Source organism: Canis lupus, chromosome 19 (genome assembly GCF_003254725.2).
Source record: "Canis lupus dingo isolate Sandy chromosome 19, ASM325472v2, whole genome shotgun sequence".
NCBI lineage: Eukaryota > Metazoa > Chordata > Mammalia > Carnivora > Canidae > Canis > Canis lupus.
This window is the reverse complement of record NC_064261.1, coordinates 34,118,406-34,139,089: the sequence shown is the minus strand read 5'-3', so window position 1 is coordinate 34,139,089 and position 20,684 is coordinate 34,118,406. Positions and strand designations below refer to the sequence as shown.

Sequence of the window (20,684 nt, the reverse complement as noted above, 5' to 3'; positions counted from 1 at the left end):
CTTTATCTGAAACTAGAAAACAAGTTATCTACTTTTGAAATACAATAGTGGGATGAGTATAGAGTAGATATTCCCCATCCAAAAGGGAGAGAAATGGAAAGAACCCAGGGGTTGTTCAAACCCCAGCAAGTTCAGAACCCATCAGGGAAAATTTCATTATGTTTCAAGGCCTGAGAATAACCCTCTGTGGCTGGAAGCTTTGCCCTCTGTGCTCCTGATGGTCCCACCAGTGTCTGAGCTCCCCTCAGAGTCTTTCTTCCTTTGTCTTGTAGGGCAGTTTATATTTACAGCTCTGTGATTCCATTCCTGACTATAGAATTTTATTTTATTTTTTTTAGAATTTAATTATGTATTTGCGAGGGAGAAACATAGGGAGAGAAAGAAAGCATGCACACACAAGCAGAGGGGGAGAGAAGCAGGCTGCCCACTGACACAGGGCTGGATCCCAGGGTCCCAGGATCATAACCTGAGACAAAGGCAGACACTTAACTGACTGAGCCATCCACCTCCTGACTATAGAATTTTAGAAATCTGACACACTATTGTCATTTTATCTTCTTTTTGTCCCTTTCAATCTAAAATGGTATTTCTGCTGATAGAATATTCTCAAAAACCATATTGGTCTCCTGTGTGTGTCTCATGGTCCATGCATAAGAGTCTTCCACAGATCTTTCCTGCATAGTCTTATGTCTATTCCTGGCTTCATATATTAAAATATTTCATTGGATCCATAGGGCACATCCCTGGTCTCTTCAGCTAAAGGTTGTCCAGACACACTTTTGGTCTTCCCTTCAGAACACACTTTCTAAACAGTGTATCTTCCAGTGTGTTCCAATATCAATTCTCTGATACCAATTGGATGTCCTACAACTCAAATTCAATGCTGACATTGACTACCCAGAATTGGTGTAGACACCACAAGTTAAGTGCAAAGTGTTTCAATTCTAATGCTAAATATCCAGAGTCATACTGATCTCACAAGATAAAGAGCAAGGTCTTCAACAAGATTGTCCTTCCTTCAGATGCAAGGTATAACAGGAGTCCACAGGCTACCTGCATTTCTGTCTGGGTTGATTACAAATGTGGATTCCTACAAACCCCCTTCAGGTGCCTGGGCCTGAAGCTGCATATCTTCAATCTCTGCCTTCATCTTCATATGGCCTTCTCCTCTGTCTTTGTACTTCCTCCTGTGCTATAAGAATGCCTGTCACTGTATTTAGGACCTACCTCAATTCCAGGAAATGTAATTACATTCACAGACTCCCTTTTCAAATAAGATCATGTTCCTAGGCTCCACCTCCATTTATCTTTTGGTGGGCTATCATTCAGTTCTCTATGCCCTCCCACCTTTCTCTCCTCTCTCTCTTCTCTCTCTATTACTTATTTCTGTTATAGAATTTTGATATAATGAAATGGTATCTTTTATACAGCTGTGATTATTCATGCCAAACTTCACTTATGATGGTAGAACCACACTAATTTTTTCAAGCTTCATTTACCACGTCTCCTATAGCTCAAACATTGATAATTTGAATTTTACCCCTTAGGTCACCTCCTTAAGACATTAAAACATTTGCTGCTCTGCTTGTTGCATTTATTAATATCCAATTTAAACTGATCACCATTTTATTATGGCTTCTTTCCACTATGCCTTAAATTAACCTTGTTCATAATGCTTTAACCTATCTGTATGTTCATATAGATAAAAATAGCTTCCATTATATAATACTATTAAATTTCAGTGGCAATCAAATTCAGTAATTGTTTGTAGAACTCCTAATGTGTGCAAGGCCAAGTTGCACTGCTTGTCAAACTATTACCCAGAAGTCTGCTGATTTAAAAGTCACTGAGGTATATGCAGCTGATGAATCACCAAATTCTACCTCTGAAGCTAATAATACACTCTATGTTAATTAAATTGAAATTAAATAAAAATTTTAAAAATATGCTTATCAAAAACAAACAAAAGGATATGAGGAAATTTATTGAAGGTGATGGGTATGTTTATTATCTTGATTGTGGTGATGGTTTCTCAAGTATATTGCATGTGTCCAAACTCATCAAATTATATTCATTTTAATATATGCAGGGTTTTTCTGTGTTTCAATTATGTCTCAATAAAGCTGTTAAACAACATATAAAAACAGGAAAAGAAAAAGTCACCAAGAGAACTTGTTAAACCAGCAGTTTATAGGCACAATTAGACCTATGGTGTGGCAAATACTCAAATAATAAAAAACAAAAAATAAGGGCTTTATTTTCTGTATTTCTTATGCATTGTGTATACAAGTATTATCATACAAATAAACGATACAATATAGTTTATCATCTTTTGTTTTGAAGAGTACTGGTAAGAGGCTCCTGGGTTATTCAGTCAGTTAAGCATCCCACTCTGATTTTTGGATCAAGTAGTAGTCTAAAGGTCATGAGACTGAGACCACATTGGGCTCCAAGCTCAGCATGAAGTCTGCTTGAGACTCTCCATCTCCTTCTACCTACACCCCTGCCTCTTAGGCTCTCTCTCTATCTCTGTCAAATAAATAAATGTTTAAAAAAAAGATTGTTAGTGACAAGGGCTTTGTCATATTTATCTCTATGTGCACATAACATATAGCTGCTCTTGTATCAGTCATCTCTGAAGACTCCATGGTATATGAATCCATAGTTCAAAGTAGGACTAATTTTGTAAAGGAATATGTATGAAGAGTTTTAAGATAGTAAGTATAATTGCCAAGATATTCTGGAGATCCAGTTTCATCAAATACTTTATATTGAGTTGGACAAATATGTCCTCATTAGTTAAAGATAAGTTATAAATTGTTTCTCTCTGAAGATTATTATGAGAAATACTTACGTAATCCATATATAGTAGAGGTCTTTATTAAATTTTGAATGAGTCAGTAAAAATATATACAAGTGTTCATAAAGAATCATGCAACATGGTTACATCATCGACTTACTATTTCTGGCCTTTCTTGTATTATGAGTCTCATTAATGTGACATTTTCCAATAACCACAATAATGATAATAACAGCAACACCAATGGTTACCATCATTTGTTATCCACAAGCTAGGTACCAGGAACTATACCAGTTTCTGCACCCATTATTTCTGATCCTCAGGATCTTCAAGAAGAATTTAAGATTGCTCAAGGTCATAGATAGTTACGTGATGGAAACAGGATGTGAACAGAACTGCATTTCTCCAAAGCTAATGTCTCTCTTTAGCATCCATATATAAGAGATCATAAAACCCTTTATTCTCTACTTGGCAACGTTACAGCTCACTTACGTATGAGTCACTTTCCATAGTATCAGATGAATTAAGTTTATAAGAGTTTTCCAGAAAGAAGCCTGTGGATGTAACAGGCAGAAATGTAGCAAGTATCATTGCGATAACGACAACATATTCCTAGGGTTCCAAATTAAAAATGTCCACCTCTGATTGGGGCATCTGGGAAGGATTAAAGATGAAGAAGCTGAAATCTGTGTTGAATAATGCCTGACTTTTCTGATGGCAGAAAAGTTATTATATGATCTTTTAAATAATCCTATGGAGTAAATTTGATGGGCTTATTATGACCACTTTAGAGATGAAGACACTGAGTCTTTGGAGGGTTATGATTTTTCCTAAGCTACTAACAAGACTATCTTCTTCAGTAAACTTTAATTAGGTTCCACTAATCCCTACAGGCCTTGAACTTCAGCATCTGTTCACCCAGTTTTAGCAAGAATCATGTTCAGTCAGAAAGAACCCCCATCCTCAATGTCTGATCAAATTCCTCATCCTCAAAAAAAATAAAAAAAATGAAAAAATAAATTCCTCATCCTCTACCACACTCCAGCTAATTACCTGGTCATCCTGGTTGGCCTTCTGCAGAATTCTATCAAGTCAATTTAGCCAGAAGTTTCCCTTTACTCCTGATATTTCCTCTTAGTAGTTTTCTATCCACTCCGTGGCTACCTATCCCTACTTACTGGCAGTATTTGGAATTATCCCAGAGTCATACTGAGATCTCTCTCCCCCTATTGACTTGCTCCTGAGTAATACCTGTTTTTACCTCATTACCTATGTCCAGTTCAGAGTTTTCTTTGACACCACTAATCTGTGAGGTACAACAAGATAGCTAGGACTTTTCCGATTTCTAATTTAGTAGTCTTCCTTCTGGCACGTATAACAGACCATATTCCTCCTCTAGGCCACAACCAATATAAGAGTGGTTTTGAAAAAAAATTAAAAAAAAATAAAAAAAAGAGTGGTTTTGCCAAAATTGAATACATACAATTATGATATTTCTGTTCAAAGTTTGGAATAGAATCTATAATGAAGTTGTGAAGGAGGTAGACAGGGTTAGTTTTTGTTAATTATTCAAAGAGAATATGTATTGTAAGTATCACTCTGGAGTACTTTCATTATTTCAAAAAATATTTACTGAGCATCCTCTTTATTTCAGGCAATCCTGCATAAAATTAGAGACATATCTGGCCTTCAATAAGTTAAAAACCTACTAGAGTAGTCACACATTAATCAAATAATCACATAGTTAAGTAAAAAAATTCATAATTATGAAACCATAACAAAGGCTGAGAAGAAGAGGTACATGATACCATCAGAGCAAATACTGGTGGAGAGGAAGGGATATAACATTGTTAGTAAAGTTAAGAAAGGTTTCTTCCAGGAGAAGTCAGGAATCTCCTTCCAGGCAGAGGCCACAGCATGAGAAACTGAGATTTTCCAAGAGCCACATGTCAGTATTAGAGACTACAAGCAAGCAAGAGCCAAGTGTCAGTATTAGAGAATACAAGCAAGCTAGCTGATGTGCATCATGTGCAGGGATCATGATGCCAAATCATAAAAGAGGTAACATTAATTTATCAGATCTTCTATTATATGCCATGGTCACCCATGTTAAGCCACTTTGTTTTCACCTGCAGAGAAAAGAAAAGACAGTGGAGAGAATTAAACATGGAGTGATAGCAGATTTGAATGGTGGAAAAATTACTGTGCTTGTTCTGGAGAAGTCAGGTTAGAAGAAGCAAATGTTAACCTTAGAAGGCAGGTCAGAAGGAAGGCAATAGTATCTTGAACTAGTGTAGGGTAATTGTGAGCCATCTGGAGGGAAAATCTACAAGCAACAGGAATGATTATACATGGGGAATGAAATATGGGAGAGACTGCAGATGAGGTAAAGCTTTTGGCCCACTTAAGTAAAGATTGGTGGAGACATTCACTGGTAGCATAAGAACAGGAGCAGATTTCAGGTGAAGATCACAAAGTTAACTTAGCTCTGGTGAATAAAAGTGCTAATATAAAATCCAAATGAAGATATCTAGTCGCAAGTTAGACATTTGGGTCTAACTCAGAGCTTGGTTTTATGTTCTTTCAATTTCTTCTTAGAATTAACAGATGATGATCATGGCCCTTCTAAACACTTGATGGCATTTTTATTTACAATATAATAGAAGAGAGAGCCATGTAGACTCCTTCTTGTGAGACATATTGTGTTATCTCTTTCTTTCTTTTGTTCGTTCGTTCATTCTTTTTTATTCCACGATGATCTGGTTCTTATTATTGCGAATAACCAAAAACCCAACTCTAACTCAAACAGAAAGGGAATTTGTTGGTGCATGGTTTGTGTAAATGAAAAGGTTCAGAAGTAGGATAGGCTCCAAGTGTAATTTGTTCAGTGCTCCAGGTATATTTTCCTGATATTTTCTTAGATCCTTTGTTCTTGTCCTTCAGACTCGGGCTTAGGCTGGTATTCCTTATGGCAGAATAAGGGCTGCAGCAGTTACAAATTTAATATCCGTACACCATGTCATCCAAAGCAATGGATGAGTACATCTCTATTATAACATTTATAAGAAGAGTCCTAAGATAAATTGTCCTAACAGTCTTAGAACATGTGTCACTTCAGGTACTGACGATGGAATCAGCTGGCCCAAAGCCACAGGGATTTCCACGATATCCTGGGAGTCACTAAGAAGGATGAATGGATGTTAGAGAGTCAACCAGTAACTATTCACAAAAATCTATCTGGCTGATGAACATTTATGTCATTTTTTAACACATTCCTTTTCCTAAATGATCTTATCAAACTTAGCTTTATTCACTTTCTCTTCAAAAGGAGTTAACAAAAGTTGTATCCAGTTACATCGTGTAGCTCTAATTTTTTAGGCTCACAGAAGTGTTGTTTATCGGGCACAGATACAGCTCCTCATAGTCTATGATTAAATGAAAATTTAAGCACTCTGATATAAATTCTAATAAAATTTACCACTTGGGGAAGGGAGATTTGAAAACCAGAAACAGTGGTCACTTATTCACAACACCTAAAATATCCTCTGGAAAATAATAGCAAAGTCTCCCTGCCTTGTTGGAGAAGTGAATCCTTCAGTCTATTGGCTGAATCCTGGTTCTGTTCTTCAGGATTGGTCCCCCACATTTCTCTCTTTTCCATGTTCATATGTATTGCCCTTTGTAGATGTTGTCTTTTAAAATAGGAAGGATTAAAAAGCAGCCTTTTTCCATGTGGTGTGCATTCAGGTTCCAGTATATTGCCCCATAGCGGAGCAGTCATAAGCCATTGGGAGTTAAGCTTGAGGTTTCATTGGCAAAACATCTTCCTTAAATACTCTCTAGGCTTCTGTTCTGTTTTAGTCATCCTACAGAGGCAGGAAAGATTCCCACCCCAAATATGGCTTGAATGTTGAGAGTAATAATTCCATATACACACCTAGAGGGTATGAAGTAGTTAGTTACTTACATCATAGGCTCTTCTAGGGAGAGCAGGGCAGACATCCCAAGCTGGTCCACAACTGTCTTGAGAGAGTATGGAAAACTACTGGCTTGAGATATTGATTGTGGCTAGGGGTGGCAGCTCTGGTGAGGTTCCCATAGAGGGTGGAGGGTCTGTGTGAATTTAATCTCTACTCACTTCATAGGAAGGACCACCAGATATCACCTTGCTCAAATGTGTGGGAAGAATGAGGGAAAAGACTTAAAAATGGTTGTAGTTAAACATAAAAAAATGGAGTCAGACTTTTTATTTGCAAAGCATGTATCTTATTCTAATACAGGTCACATTCTACAAGTCATGGAATGTTCTCCAGACAGTATTTGTGGCTAGTAATAAACTTGAACATTTCTGCCCACTCTTAAGTTCTTCTGTGTCCTTACCCCTTACTTCAAAATCTCCGTGGGTGAATTGACCCAAATGGACCTGGGAACCAAGGTAAAGGTAGATTGTCCTTTTATTGTAGGCTATATCCCAGCTCTTCCCTGCATTGAGAAGATTGTCAGCCTTGACAGAGATTCTTCTACTGGGGTTATTTGGAGAGCCTTTGGGAATCAAACTTTCCCTGTGTTGCAGTCTTAAAACCTTCCAAGATTTTACCTTTACTGTCTTTGCCAGAACTGATGTTAGTAGAAAATCTAACTCTTTCAATCCTGGTATCTTTTAAAAAACTGAAGTCTCGTCAACGTGGACTGAAGGAAAAACATCTTATAGAAAAACTGCAGATTTTCCTCTCTCCTTTCTGACCAGTTTCAAAGCAGTTTGTCCTTGTGATGAGGGAACTTACCGAAGTTACTAAAAATGACAATCGAATAATACCATCCTGAGCTTTTGACTCATGTTCCCTAATGCTGTAACTTTGCTAATCAGAAGATCCATGTTCAAACATTAGGCCACAAATTAATAATAGTTTCACTAATGTAAAACAATAACCATCAATTTCTTACTTGGGGTAGAAACATGTTCTATAAGCCCCTCCTCTCAATCTTATGGAGGACAGTCTTCTTACAAACTCTCCATTTTCATTATTAACTCCATATAAGTTGGGAAGTTCTGCTTTCAGATATAGAAAACCTAAACTAAATCAAAATATACAGGTAATTTGATTGTCTTATGTAATTGAGAGCAATTAATAGGTAGGGCAGCTTCAGACAGAATTCCAGGTCCATTTCTCTGCTGTGTTCTTAATTCTCATTTCCTTGTGGTTACTTTTTTTCGGACCCTCATATGGCTGCAGAAGCACCAGGCCTTACACACTCCAGATAAAAGAGTGTATTGTATTGTACATTGTATTGTATCATTGTATTGTATTATTTCCCGCAATATCCCCACCAAACATTCTCAGATTCACCAGGTTAGAATAATGTAGGATTTTCCTTTATGTTTTTCAGTAAAAACAACCTATCTGCATGGAGATAGACAAGACTTGTGCAAGAATATTGAATGGATGACCATAATGTCTTTCCTGTCCATTCAGGGGCATGAAAGTTGCCATACATATTATCCAGTAACATATGAAAAATCGTCTTCCCTGGTTTCCTGTGTGAAAATTTTATATTCAGTCATAACATTTGAAATCAAGCTGCTTTAATCAAATAGATTCTTCTAAGGAATTGTGCAAAGCTTTCAGTTTTATAAGGTGATGATTCAAGAAAGCTTTTTAAATAAAAATAAGAATGAATTCCTTTGAAAGTTTATGCTAAAGTGGTGTCCTTCAGAAATGGACTCTTTCTTCTCTTTACTGGTTCTCTCTGCGCTGAAATTGGAATAATTACTTTGGTTAACTTTTGCACTTCTAAATTAAAGCCAACTGGATAAAATATATTTTTCTCTTTTTGAGAGCAAAACTTATTCGTATGTAGTTTTCTTCCTGCTTCTTCATTTTGAAGTAATCTCTTTTCCACCATATCCAAGAAAACGAATGACTTCATTTTTGCTTCTCCATCCTCTCAGCTCAAGCCACTATCAGCTGTGCCCCACTTAAGCGTGTACCATATCAAGCATTATATTTCTCCACTTCAAAAATATTTTTATCCTATGTTATTTTCCTTCTGGCCTTGCTCTCTGATAGGCATTATCAGAAGAATTGACTCAAACAGAGGTATTCAAGGTTGAATCTTGAAGAAGGGAACCACCAAGAAGGCCACTTGAAGAAGCTTCTTTTCCTCATTAGCACAAAGGGACCATCTGCTCACCAAGCTATGCATTCATAGATTTTCATCTGACTAGAATGAAACATCGTTTTCAGTTTGCAGAAATGTCGTTTTTTTTTTTCCTGGAGTTTCAGGTCCAGTTGTACAATCTATTAGAGTTCCATGTAAGTTAGGGATTTTATAGCAAGCAATAAAAATTTACTCTATTTAACTTATGAAATGGAAAAGGAATGTGTTGTAAAGATATTGTGGTAGCTTATGGAACACTAAGGCTTTCAGAAGGACAGGCACCAGTGCACAGCTGTAATATCTGCCAAAGTAAAAAAAAAAAAAAAAAAAAAAAAAAAAAAAAAATATATATATATATATATATATATATATATATATATATATATATTTGGCTCCCCACAGGGAGTCTACTTCTCTCTCTGCCTACGTCTCAGAGAGAGAGAGGCAGAGACACAGGCAGAAAGAGAAGTAGGCTCTACACAAGGAGCCCGATGTGGCACTCGATCCCAGGACCCCGTGATCACGACCTGAGCCAAAGGCAGATGCTGAACCATTGAGCCACCCAGGTGTCCCTTGCATGACTATAATTTCAAGTTCTCTGAGGAGAGTATGATTGACTCAATTTGATCACATATTCATCTGTAGCCAAGGAGCAGAGGAGCAGGTTATCTTGCTTGAAAGGCTTACCAGGACTACCAGAAAGGGTTCTTTATTAAAGGGAAGAGAGACCTTGTTACCAAAAGAATGAGGAAGGAATGCCAAGTCTGTCAGAATAATATATGTCCACTTGTGATAGACATGAAGCTGTATCTCTTTCAAGATAGGGCTCAGTGCCTAGCTCTGAGGAGGATAGGTGGCCTCCAGCATTCAGCTACTATCATCTCTAGGTCCACCTCAGCTTTTGAGTTGTGGTCACTCATAAATGGCCATGACTGATGGTGGCAAGAGAAAACCTTTCCAGAGAGAAGAGTTTTAGGTGCTATGTGGGCTTCCACTTATGTGGAAGAAAGAGCGGGCTTCCACTTATGTGGAAGAAAGAGCGGCCCAGGATTAGAATATATACAGACTCATGGAAAATCATAGATGGACTGGTCAGCTTTCAGGGGCCTAGAATAAAAAGAGTGGGAGGTTAGAGACACAGGGGTCTGGGGTAGAGACATTCAGATAGACCTATGGGAATAGACATACAGTGTGAAGATCTTTGTTTCACATGTTAATACCAGCAGGGAGCATCTACCAGAGAGCTACTACCAGCTAAGTACACAAAATTACTTATTAAATGATGTGCCATCTGATGGCTACTTCTTTTTTTTAATCTATCAATGTGTTTTTTTTTTTAAGATTTTATTTATTTATTCATGAGAGACAGAGAGAGAGAGAGAGAGAGAGAGAGAGAGAGAGAGAGACAGAAGCAGGCTCCATGCAGGGAGCCTGACGTGGGACTCGATCCTGGGTCTCCAGGATCACGCCCTGGGCTGAAGGCAGCGCTAAACCGCTGAGCCACCTGGGCTGCCCTGATGGCTACTTCTGATTGGTCCTGCTTCATAGCATAGGAGGAACAGGAGTTAGCCATAAGCTCAGGATCCTCTGTTTCCTATGTACCCACTGGAAGCATCTACCTAGTACAGCATCATAAGGCCATGTTGAAGGCACTACTGAAGCATCAGCTGAGAGGCAATATTCTTTGAGCCTGGGGTACCATCTTCCAGGAATTAGAGGCATACCTATGGCATTGTTTCTCCCAATAGTAAGAATGCATAAGTCTGGGAATTAAGGGTAGAAGCAGAAGTGGTTCCAATCACTACTATTCCCAATTCTAAAGACACCCTGAGGAGACTTTGTGCTTTCCTTTTCTCAACTCTTGGTTCTGCAGGATTACAGATCCTGATCCACAGAGGGAGTACACTTTTGCCAGGAGATGCAATAAACATCCTATTGAACTAAAAGCTATGACACTACCCCTTTGCACTTTGGACTTCTGTATCCGGGGCTAGCAGCCCAGAAAAGGAGTCACAGTCTGAGCAGACCTATAAACCTTATGGGCAGGAAGAGCTAGAGCAGCTTCTTTTTAACATGGGTAGTAAGGAATATGTATGAAAAACTGGTATCCAGTTGGGTTCCTCTGATATTTTCTTGCCCAATTGTAACTATGAATGAGTAAGTGCAGGACACTGGCCTTAGAAGAATATGGTAGCCAGGAACTCAGATCCCTCAAGAAAGAGAGTTTGCGAACAACAGAAGGTAAACTACCCACTGGGACCAGCAGAGGTGATAGCTGAGGGAAATGGTGACTTGAAAGCAAGATGAAGGAAGAAAGTGATGGATTAGTACTACTTGCAGCCCTGGAATGGAAGAGGGGAAGGGAGATACAATTCCAGCCTCTACCTTCCTCCTAAAAATTCTATCCCCACAAGTAGGTGTTTTCCAGATGCATGTGGAGCAGTGAATCTACAAGGTATGGATTGTCGATAGAGAGATGTAACCCTCAAATCTCCCTTCAAGGAAGGACTTGTTGCCCAACTGTGAGGAGTATGGTTAATTGGCAGCTTCCTGCAGTTAACTTTTTCAGGTGTGCCTCAGCTTTGAGTTAGGTTCACACTCCTTGGGGTGGCCTCAGCCAGTGACTGGACAAGACTGTGATGAAAAGGTATAGCAATGTTTGCTCACAATAGAATGACTCCAATTTTCATCCGTTGCCTCCAGTGGGCTGGCAAAGATTTTGTTACATTTATACCACAGTCTCTTGACAGGTCCCGCCCAACCTTTGCTTTCCTAGATATTACTCCTCTCTCCTAACTGCATTTCCATGGCATCTTTTGTGGGACCAACTGATGTGCCACTAAAACCTTTTTATTTTTCTTTTTTAAAGTTACCAAAGGCAGCATATGAGTCCATATAAAATAATCCTGACTCCCGGAAATTTCAGGTCCTGTTTGAGTGCCACACATTCTGATCTTGTGCCTTGGTTTTTACTGTAAAATACTCCCTACAACTTTTACAGTGACTCACCCTGCTTCAGCATAGAAACCTTATGTTGATTTTAATTGTCCAGTGTATCTTCACATACCCTAGCTACCCAATAAAAATACAAAAGGATCACGTTTGTCAGCCAATATGGGCAACATTGCCAGTGCTCAAATACAATGTTTTCTTTTTTCTGGTCTTTTAAAAATACTTCTTGAGAACATTTAAAATAAATGTTCACATCCAAGCATTATTTATTGACTGATTCTGAGTTATCTGTAATAGTTTTGTTGTAGTGCAGATCACTTAGGATGAACCCTGGGTTTTGTTTTGTCTACCTAGCATGTGACTTTAGGAAAGTTACTTCATCTCCCTGTTCCCTCATTTTCTTATGTATAAGCTGGAATCATTACAATACCTATCTCAAGTTTTCCTTCTGAGGATAAGTAATGCGTATACTGCAACCAGGATATTTGGAACATAGAACTCAAACAAGAAACAGTCTTTGCAGAAGTTATTTTTTTTTTTTTGCAGAAGTTATAGTAGATAATTAGCGGCCATGATCTGAAATGGAAAGAAACCGTAGTCTATTTAGCACTTAGCAAGACTCTTGGCCTCAGTTATTTATGTTGTATACATGATCTCATTTTTTTTATCTGCGTAATAACTTTGCCAATTAACTATATACAAATTTATTTTATAACTAGGAAAATATGGGTCTCTGAAAGATAAAACAACTTGCTCAATGTGAAACGGTTCGGGGGTAGCAAGGTTGGGAAAGTTACAGAATTAGCAACAAAGTTCCAGATAAGAATTAAGTACCAGAGGTGAATGATAACAGGGATGCTAGGGTGAAATGTGCTTTCTTATCTCGTCTGCAGCCCACTGTATATGGTGAACCAGTGCTCTCACAGTGTGTGTTTTCTATGAGAAGTAGGCTGAGCTCTTAAAAGGTAACTTGCTTTTGGTTTTGAAGCTAATGCAGTGATTTATTAGAAAATATTATTGCTCCAACAAGGTTTAAAAAATTAAAAAAAGAAAAAATATAAAAAAAGAAAATATTATTGCTTTTACATACACACAAAAGGTCAAATAACATGAAAATATAAATATATTAGAGATCTTGTCGCATCGGCTTTAATGATCATGTCTAACTTTTTGCTGTTAGCGATAGCCTGTTAAAAGAAGCTGATGAGTGGATGCCGACCTGCACACTGAAGTACTTGCAGTTCCCAGATTGTGCCAAGCTCAGTCAGATCTCCCCCTCTGCATATGGCTCACATCTGTGACTTCTCCTTGGAAAGACCTTTCTCGCTTGCCTAGCTAAGACTGATTCATACTTCAACACCAGCATTAGCTCCTCTTAGAAATATTCCTTGCAACACTATTCCAGCCCGACTCTCTAAACCACTTCCTAATCATATGAATTGGGTCCAGGACTTTCTCAGAGCATATCCCTTTATGATAGCAATTAATAAATTATGTACAATTTAATGGATTGTACTGTCTGAGGACAAGGAATGTAGGAACTCAAAAGATGTTTATTAAAATGTTTGGGGAGGGTGGGAGGATGACCCATAACTACTAAAACTGGCTAAGACTGTAGTAGTGTTGATCTTGGACTACATTCTGTAGTGGACCCTGTCTTCTACCCGAATCTCTTCAGATCTGTTTCCCCTTTCTGTGTGACCCGCCCCCAGTTTACAGGCCTGCACCTGCCCCTCTTTAGGGACTATCAGAGGGCTACTTTGCCTGCATTCCCAGGGACAAAATTATGTAAAAACTGGGTTCCTCTCACCTGCCTCCAATACAACCCTTTGCAGCGATAGACTGGAAGCTGGCGTGGCATAGAAAAGCCCAGCTCCCTTGCCTGTAGTCAGGACCAGATCTTAGGGGATCAGCCCGAGATTGAGATTTGCCCTGAAATCACCTGTTTGGTGTTTTTCCTTCCTTGTCCATCTCAGACGACTGAAAAACCATCTGACACCCAAGTGCTTTCTCCCTGAAACACATCAGTAATAAATTATTTGCACTTGAAAACATGTCTCCAGGTCTGCTTATGGGAAAACTCTATCTTGAAGACATTAAATGGCTATTTAAATTTGTTTATTTTTTATCAAAGTAGCTCTCAAATAAGATAACAATAATAGAACAGTTACATAATGAAAAGCAACAGAGACCACCCCTCATTCCCCATTCCCTCCTCCTGGACACAATGACTATAACTTTGGTTTAGGCTTAACTTCATGGTGTTTTCTTTTTCACATCACAAAATAAATATTGCTCTTACTTTGTAAATCAGATTTAGGTGCTGTTTACTTCCCGAAATTAGCAAAGAGATAAGGAAATCATTCACATGTCCATATGTGACCTTCCTACACAAGGCCTTCATCCCTATTTTACCTAGAGGGTTTTGTTGTTGCTTTTGTTTGTTGTTAATTCAAGATTCATCTGGAGCTTCTATCAAGTTACTTTAACTGCCATCCCTCCATCTCCTAAAAATGTTCAAGATTTCCATTCATTGAATCCTCTTTCTTCAAGAGATATCGTCCCCAGACTCTTTAGTCTGCTCCAATATAGGCTTTCTGGCCAGCTACAGAAATCATCATAAGATTTACTTTTCTTGCTCTCTTGAGTCTATGTCTTCCTTTTAATTAGATCCATCCCTTATCTTACTAAAATATATTCTCTAGGAATTTCCTAAGTGTTGAATAAAGGTAATTCTTTCAGTCTTTTCATGATGAAAATGTCTTTATTCCATAATCTTCCCACTTTATTGTAGTCTGCTAAAGTGTTCTAAAGTTGAAAAATCTTTTTCTGTCATAATTCTAAAGGTATTTTTTCATTGTCTTCCTCCATTCATTTTTGCGAAGAAAAAGGCCAAGGCAACTCTATATTTCATACCTTTGTAATTGACCTATATTTTCATCGATTTTGATACTTTTAGGGCCTTCACTTTATCCTCAGCAATCTGCAATTTACAATCGATAGATCCAGATTTCTGATTTTATTTTCATACATCTTGCATGACATTCTCTATACTTTTCACTTGAATGCCATATCTTTCCAGATGTGGAAAATTTTCTTAAATTGTTTCTTTACTGATTTTCTTCCCCATTATTATTGTTTTTTTTTCCTATTCCTTCTGGAACTTTTATAGGTTTCTTCTCTGGTCCTCTTGTTTTTTTTTTTTTTTTTTTTTTTTTTTTTTTAATCTCTCCTCTCATTCCTTATATAATCTTTTTGTTCTATCCTCTAGAATATTTCTTGAACTTAGTTTTCTGCTTCATGTATTGTTTGTTTTATTTGACAATGGTATTTTTAATATCTAGTTCTGTGATTTTTCTATTTCATAAGATTCTGCTTTTGTCTGTCTATAAAATGTATACACTTTCCTGAAGCTATTTTCTTAAGCTTCTTTTCTTTCATTCTGTTTCATTATCAAAACCCTTTCATCGTATCAAATTCCTTGAAAGGTATGTGGGTCCTTTATTTTGGACTTATATGTATGTGTGGAGCAGAAGCAAGGCCAGTTGCTCAGTATTAATATATAGGCTGTTGATGGGCAGGCTGTGGTCCTGGGAGAGCTGTTAAGGTCAACTTAACAGTAGAGTCTCCTGAGGCCTTTGTTTGTCCCAGACATCAAATATCTGTCTGTACAGAAGGACATTTTGTCTAGACATCACACAGCAGAGTATATTCTGTATGCTCATACAGACTAAACTATTCCCACCTACTTATCTTCTATTAGACCTGTGATGTAAGCATGGGTGCTCATTCCAGCCCACATTTTAGCCTGAATTTTTAAATGTAGTCACTGAAGCTCTGCAACAGGGGGGCAACCTCTTTGGCTGTAGCCCAGTGCACATGGCCAAGTTTGGGGCTGCGTCCCTAGATGCTTCTTCATGTTCTTTTTATGGTCCAATAATTTTTTTTTAATTTTTATTTTTTATTTATTTATGATAGTCACACAGAGAGAGAGAGAGAGAGGCAGAGACACAGGCAGAGGGAGAAGCAGGCTCCATGCACCGGGAGCCCGATGTGGGATTCGATCCCGGGTCTCCAGGATCGCGCCCTGGGCCAAAGGCAGGCGCCAAACCGCTGCGCCACTCAGGGATCCCAATATGGTCCAATAATTGTTGAAATTTTCTGGCCATAGATCACTCTTTTCTAATTCTCCTTTTTACAGGTTTATGCCATTTTGTAAATTATTTTTAAATCTTTTTTGTAGAATACTGAGAAGGAGAAGAGATTATATGATGTTACTTTTATCTGCCTTCTTTTACTCTTAGAAAAATACAGCGCCTCCCATTACCATTATTACTATTATTGATTCTAATTTTGGTACTACTGTTACCATGTAATTGGATTAAATATTAGTTTACAGTACCTTGTGGCAAGCACCTGTTTTTGAGATTTGCGTATTTCATGATTTAATTTAATTATCACCTCATCTTTACAGGTATTGCTCTCTGACTACTCTCTGTCTGACTACAAAGGCCATAGTCATTTTGTTTTGTTAGTTCACAGCTACTCTGTACCTCCCTAAGGTGATGTTTATAGGTTGGTTGGTTGATTTGCAAATTTGGGGCATGGTAAAGGATATCATTTGTAAATTAATGAAGGACATATTCTGATTCAAAGTTTTTCCTAATATTACTATAGTTTTCTCTGGTGACATCACCTTTTTATATTTGACTTGGACTACATTTATATCAATTACCAACAAACTGGGAATATATTCTCTGTGGGAATCCTGCACATCTGAAATCGAAGATAAAATGCAAGGTGGAGCTACATTTAACGACTTGAATATTCCCATTATTGATAAACAGAACTCTGTAACGTGTCAGACACAAAGTATTAAGACAATTTCATGCTTTTTTTCTCATGCTGTAATCTTACCAGAACACTTGCTAATAAGTATCTTGACAAGATCCATTTTGAAAGTATCTTATGAACTTGTTTCCTAAAAACAGGAGCTTGTAGGGGTGCCTGAGTGGCTCAGTCATTTGGGCATCTGACTCTTGGTTTTGGCTCAGGTCACAATTTCAGGGGTTGTGATCCTGTGGGTCATGGGATGGAGCCCTGTGATGTGTTAGGCTCTGTGTTCAGGGAGGAATCTGCTTGAAGATTCTTTCCCTCTGCTCCCCCCGCCCAACTTGTGCACATACACCCACATGTTCTCTCTCTCTCAAATAAATAAATCTTTAAAAAAAATCATTAACTTGTATTCTAAATAACCTATTATATCAATTTACTTGTTTTAGTTGTGTTTTCTAGACTGTCCCCTTTTGGAGTCTTGTGCATATATGTGTAGTTTTATTTGCAAATATTGAATGCAAAACAAGAGAATTTCTGTCCCCCTTTCGATGGTCTAGATTTATGAGAAAGAAATAAAAGAGAAGCCTAATGGGGGCTACGCAAAATGATTTTTCTTACTGTGAAAATTAAATTTAATTCCTTCCAAATTTTCCTTTCAAATCCTTAGTTGTGACCTTGTGAAACTCCTTAATCTTAATAAATGTTCATATTTCTCATTTTTAAAATGGGAGAATTGGAATAGATCAATAGTTAAACATTTCTTTCCAAAATCTTTTTGTTAAAAAAAAAATATATACAGAAGTCTAACTTAAAAAAAAAAAAATAGACAAAAGCCCAGCTTCTCTGGCTGAAGCCCTGTGAGACGGAGCTGGGAGAAGGCTTGAGCTCAGCCTCTCCCAACCACTCAGCTCAGCTTCAAAGGGCAGCTTTAGGGTACCTCTCCTGGGCTTATAAGTGCTAGGGAAAACTGCTCCTATGTATGTTGTCTAAGTGTACTTCAATCTTGAAATTTATGTAACACTATGACACAGAATAATAAATTTGGGGGAAAAAAAGCTTACCACCAATGGAAATAAAAAAGGATGAAAGTGATTTTCTTTTTCTCTTGGAGCTTTTTGTAACTAAATCTACCTGCATTTCTTATTATTGCATATAGCCAGTCATACAAGATTTTCTAGGGCCAAGGGGTTTATTACATTTTTTTCATAATGATATGAATAATGATTTTTATACTTTTTAAAGCTATTTCAGAAAATAACTCGATGATCAGAGAAGCTCAAAGATCAGAATGCTTATCCCTCAAGAAGTCTATATATTTGGTTCTGAAATCACAGTCAAGATGAACTTCAACCCCACACCTATTTATCAGTAGGCTTTTCTAATCCACAGAAGGCTTCTAACCTCTGATTTCCTTTTGCAATTATTAATTGAGCCTACCTTAAACACACATTGCCTTATAAGACAAGGTGTTGTTTTAAACTTCTTGGTGTCAGGTATTATGACTTTCTTTTTTTTTTAAGCTTTTATTTATTTATTCATGAGAGACACAGAGAAAGAGGCAGAGACAGACAGAGGGAGAAGCAGGCTCCTCCACTGGGGAACCCGGTGTGGGACTCTCTCCCCAGACCCGAGATCACACCCTGAGCTGAAGGCAGATGCTCAACCGGGGAGCCACCCAGGTTGTCTTGGTATTATGACTTTCTTATTTGAATTTTATTCAGTATTTTAAATAATACCTTGACTTAAAATGAGCCCAATCAATTACTGTCAACTTTGGAAGAAAAGGTGAGAGGATGTCATGATTTGATAATATCGCTTCAAGGGATTCCTAACCTTTTGGCTTATACCTTGATCTGTTTTTAACTTGGCAATATGATCTGGAACACGAAAAAAAATCAGATAAATGAATCCCAGAAGTCCAATAAGAACACATTATTAATAAAATATAGTGATGAAGAATGCATTATAATAATTAAAAGTTGAACCCATCTATTTTTCTGGTGGTGTGGCCTGAGCTATGTTCACAGGTTAAGATAAGAATGGTAGTATTGTAAGCACTGTAAAAAATGAGATGATATTGTTGTTTGAAATGTAGAAATTATTTTTAAGTTCTCTTGTATGAAAATCTCTTAAGTTCACATGAGACATTTTGTAAAATAGTATTGAGTGTTTAAAAGTCGCATTTCATTGAGCATGAAAATACACATGTTTCAGTATGATATGGTAGTGTGCTGGGTTGAGTCTTTTGGGATCAAAGATCAAAGGAGGCACAAATCTGTTAAATGAAAAATGTAATAAAGCCTCAGTATAAATCTGAATCTATCTTGATACACTTCATAAGTTCTGAGTCTTTTCGGGATGTAAGAATTTTTCCAGTCTCTCAAAAATTCATGTTGCAGAAGGCAATTTTATCCAAATCATAAATCCCTACATCAACGTTTTAGAGTTCCCAATTATCCAAATATTCATTCCTCTAGAGATAATATCGTGCAGTTGGTAAATGTTCGAAAGAATCCAATTTTAAAAGTTACATCTTGGAAGGTGACAAAATACTAGGTATAACATCTAATATCAATCATATCTTGATGCCAAAACAATGATGATTCAGAGCATTATGCACACTCAAGGATGAGCATCTCAAATCATATACCATAAAATGTATCATTAAGGTTTGTATTTTTCATGAGAATGTCAGCCATTCTCTAGGTCTATATTGTCATAATAAGCTTGCCAGGGAGCTGCAAACTGAAACAGAAAATCCAGGGAAAGAAATAAGATTTTTCTATGATTTTATTTTGCTATAAATTGAAAAATAAAAATGAGAGGTTTGCTTTTTTTTTTTTTTTCTTTTCTTAGTCCCTGGGGTGTTTTCTGAAAATGCAAATAAAATGTCAGGCTTTCTGCTCTCACCTAGTATTTTACACCACCTTTCTCCACTACTAGAAGAAAGGGATCCCTGCCATCAGTGATAAAACTCGCTTCTGTTGTTTTCACTTCCAGAGAAGTAGGATGTTAGAATAATCATAAGGAGTCAGAGCTGGATTTCTCCTAAGAGAGAACAACACAAGAGGAATGCCTACCTTATCCCTCCTGTCCACACCCCACATTACAGAGTGGGAGGAAATGCAGCTGTTCTCTTAATGAGAGGTCTTTCTTTTTCACTGTGGGACTCAAGAGTTCCTGGAAAAACAAATGTTTCCTGCAAAAATACTAAGGAGTATGCCCTAGTTCCTAGGAATCATGAAAAAGCATTGTTAACAATTTGCTGCCTTAGGCATTTCTATCAATTCAGTCTATATTATGGTTTATCTATTATGTCCTGCGATTTTTGTTCTACATCTTTTCACCAGAGTCACTATTTTGTTCTGACACTAACGTGAACAGGATTCTCTCTGTCTTCCTTTATTAAGTGTTGTGAGCATTCAGAAGAGGGAAAGATTACTTCCAGAGGGAAGAAATTTCATCTTTTCAAAAAAGCAGTACTTAATCTCCTATTGTGTGTTAGACAGTTAGGGTACAAATAAGAACAAGACACGGCTTTTCCTTCAGAAACACTCAGTCTAGATGGAATTGAGGAAAGCTTAAGTATGATAGAGTATTTGGGCTGAATCTAGAAAGATGGTGTATGTTTCCTAGGGCTGCTATAAAAAAATATTATAAACCTACAGGCTAAAAACAAACAAAATGTATTGCCTCACAATTCAAGCTAGAACTCCAAAGTTAAGGTATTGCCAAAGTTGGTTCTTTCTTGGGGGCTCAGAGGGAGAATCTGCTGCATGCCTCTCTCCTACCTTCTAGTGATTTCTGGCATTCTTTGGTGTTCCTTGGCTTTTGGCAGCATGAATTCAGTTTCCACCCCAACCTGTGTCTACCTCTTTCTCTTCTCTTCTTATAAGGACACCAGTCATATTGGGTGAAGAGCCTGCCTAACTCCATT

General features: G+C 37.5%; 2 long non-coding RNA genes across 3 annotated transcripts in view; one reads left to right on the top strand and one right to left on the bottom strand.

Annotated features, from left to right (window-relative positions):
• The window catches only part of LOC112648220 (uncharacterized), a 191,404-nt gene that overhangs the window by 28,884 nt on the left and 141,836 nt on the right, over positions 1-20,684 (top strand). The gene's annotated exons all lie outside the window — the stretch shown is intronic.
• Positions 1,970-20,682, bottom strand: LOC112648277 (uncharacterized). Of its 2 annotated transcripts, none has more exons than XR_007403911.1 (3): positions 20,539-20,682; positions 13,854-13,925; positions 1,970-2,123 (listed from the first exon to the last, which is right to left on the bottom strand). It is a non-coding gene; the product is annotated as an uncharacterized LOC112648277 (long non-coding RNA). The 2 variants fall into 2 exon arrangements; XR_003128887.3 differs by lacking the exon at positions 1,970-2,123 and adding an exon at positions 12,387-12,487.